Source organism: Lycium barbarum, chromosome 8, assembly GCF_019175385.1.
Source record: "Lycium barbarum isolate Lr01 chromosome 8, ASM1917538v2, whole genome shotgun sequence".
Lineage (NCBI taxonomy): Eukaryota > Viridiplantae > Streptophyta > Magnoliopsida > Solanales > Solanaceae > Lycium > Lycium barbarum.
In genome coordinates this window covers 10,303,131-10,306,540 of record NC_083344.1, presented here as the reverse complement: position 1 = coordinate 10,306,540, position 3,410 = coordinate 10,303,131, and positions in this window count along the sequence as shown.

Genomic DNA, 3,410 nt, shown 5'->3' with positions numbered 1-3,410 from the left:
TAAACTCCCCTTTTTCTTATTTTTTCTAAGTGAAAGCTTGCATGGCATTTCAAGATAAAACCATTTTTGAGAAAACATCATAAGGGAGATATGCCATTAGGACCAAGAATAGTAGAACTCTACTTAAGAGAAATCTTAAATGGGTTTTGGTCTAGAAATGAGATATTCAACCTTACATTTTTATATGATTTCCAAAGGAAAATCCAACTCTTTTCCTTCAAAAAATAAAAGCTTTTGCCAAGTGTTTTATGTTGTGCCATGACAAGTCTTTACAAGAAAATAAACTATTTAAAAAAATGATTATTTAAAGCTTCTATTTTGAGACTAGAAGGTGAACCGTTTTCTATGGATCTTTAATACTAGGGTGGATAAAACCATCCCTAGGGGATCATCAGAACCCTTACCTCGAACTCTGTTTAAATAAAGAATTCATCTTTTTTTTGATAAACTCTTTCAAACACGGTTTTCCTGATTTTCATAAAAAATTAGGTGGCGAGTCTAAAAAATAATAAATCTAAATAGAGTCCACAACCTCTTAGTAGCTTTTATGCTTGCGTAAAAGATGGCGACTCTGCTGGGGATTTTAAATAGTTTATAACCATAAGGGTTTCAATATTTGTTGGCTTTGTCATGTAATTATTTGCTTAATTGTTTATTTCTTGTAAATATAACTGTCATGGCATGCACTACATAAACTTTACCACTCATGACAAATAATTGCATGGTTTCAAAGAATATTACGCAGATCTAGGATCATTCTTTCACTTAAAAACCAAATATCTTTTTTGGAGCCTGTGGAAGAATTTAGTTGGATCACGGTTGGTCTAACTGTCAACCACGGCTTAGTTCGAGTAGTCTGCTTGGGTCCCCAAGTCATTCGAAAGCCAAATCTTGTCCGCCTAAGATAGAGCGAAGCCAAATCCTTCTAACCTAGCGCATACTCTACTTAGACAGAATTGAATATCTGAGACGTATTTAAACACATTAAGAGACACCTTGCATCTGACGGTTTCACGACCCGAAGACTTGCATCCAACTACGTGCTAAATGGAAACATATTTTGTGCTATGATTTGAACCATTGACCTTGGGGGGGGGGGGGGGGGGGGGGGAGGAATTAACCGTGCTTTATTTTTGTGGATGGCTCCAAATTTAAAGTTTTACATGGTTCTTGAGGCTCACGAGTTGTTAAAGATATGATGGGTCAAATTGAGTGATGAACAACAAAAGGTGGTTAGCAAAAGTGTAGGACATTTGTCCTCTCAAATGACAATGAAAGGTTCTAGAGAATTGATTGAGGTCCTTACCGGCTTTTGGGATTGTGAGAGAATGGTATTCCGGGATGTCATAGATAGCAATAGGACTTGTAATAGGAGGATAAAGAAACCTGACCATAACCTATATATCCTAAACAAACCCACCCCCGCTGAGATCTTGAAGTTACTAGCCCTCAAGAAAACCAATTGGATTTCTATCCCGACTTAGCCTTCAGGGATTTACACATCCGTTTATCCGACAGAAGCGGATTTATTAAATGTTTCGTTGAATTTTAGAGCTACAGAGATTGGGAAGCTACTCAACCCTTAGCCTTTGCCATTTGCCTATTCGGAACTCTAGTTTTCCCCCAAGGACCCCACTTAGCCATAGATATCCGAGTTATATCTGCCACCCATGCCTTCTTTCATGGCATATCCCGACACGGGATCACTAAATACTTTGACATTGTCCCCGTTATTCTTCCCGGCTTATACCGAGATTTGGGACCATACTGAAACCACTACTAATATTTCCAAGGCTACAAGCTCCTACTTCAATGGTGGATCACCAAACACTTGATCAAATCCAGAGGAGCCTCTTACTGAGTATTACAATAGAGAGGACCGATTGAAGATTCAGTGTACTAAGTTTGGGCACCAAATCAAAGAGGGTTGGGCTTTTGTGTTTTCTAGGCTCCGGAAGAAAGCAAACAATGGATGTTCCTGGATTTCATTTCTAATAGCGTCGTGGTTCGAGGTAGAACGTGTCCATATCTACCACTTATTGTAATACGAGGGATCCACCCTTATGCACCCGCTAGGGTTTTGAGACAGTTCGGGAGAAAGCAAGCCGTGCCTCAGGTAGATACTATGGGTCGGTACATTGTTGATTATGGGGGAGATAAGATTGAGAACGTCTGGGAAATCATCCGAGAGTGGAAAAGTAGATTGATTTTAGGGCCTAAGACTATGCCCATCAGGTTTAACCCGGGGTGCGATGAGGATTATCCAAATTGGTTGAGGGCCCACCTACAAGGCACTCTTACCCCTGGTCCCAACTTTTACCATTGGGTCCTCGATAAGGTCTCGAAAGCCGAAATAAGAGCACGTATGATAGTAAGAAGAGCAGAGGATAGGGATGCCAAATTTTTGGAGGAGATAGACTGTGATCAAGCCAACATAGAAAGCTTGACCCAAGAATTGGACCTAACTCATGAGTGCTTGGAGGATCTCGACTCTTGCATGAGACAAGCCATGGATGATACTGCTTCGATAACTAATGAAGAAAAGGGTCGTTTGATGGGATCGTTGCTGAATTCAACCCACTTTCAGATCCAGACCACCCTTCAAAGGGCCAAGAAAGCTAGGACTGACAGAGCATCATCCTCAACTATCGGAGGGCACTTCTGCTGAGCAGTTTTCCCTTGTTTTTTATTTTTTCGGCTTAATCATGTTCTTTTGTAACCATGTTTGGGAAAATATTATTACTATACATGATTTTGGGGGCAATGGTTCGATTCAATAGCAAAAAATATGTTTCAAATGATTAGAAAGTCTTGGTACAAAAGTCTTAGGAAACACCTTTAATAGATAAACTGCAATATCTGATTACATGATTATCTGTTTGTGTGCTTTCATACATTCTTGATTCAAATGTTGATTGGTTTAATATTCCAGCCACTACCCAAAATAAATACACTAAAGAAAAACACCAAATAAGAATCATCTCCCAGATATAAGCCTAATTTCGTTAACACCATTTCAAAGGTTGATTTTCTACAATGGACCGCCAGAACAGTAAAAGCGTCAATTTCTTCGGAGAAGGAGAAAACATGATTTCACTCCATGAAAAGATTAGCAAGCTAGAGTAGGCAATCAACTTAGTTAAAGAAAATATCAAGGAAGCCGACACAATTTTGGAATTGGTGGGGGATCCACCGGAAGGAATCACGAGAACTAAACACTACAGTGAAAACCTCTCGGATGAAGTGAAGAAGATGGTGAATAGCTATGAACCTCTCATTGAGAGATCAGAAGAACACGAACCTAAGGTGGAGGAATCCGAAGCGGAATCGGATTGTTATGCCCCGTATTTTTATACGACGGATTATTCGTAAGTCAATCGACATAAATCCAAGAACAAGATTATTTTTGG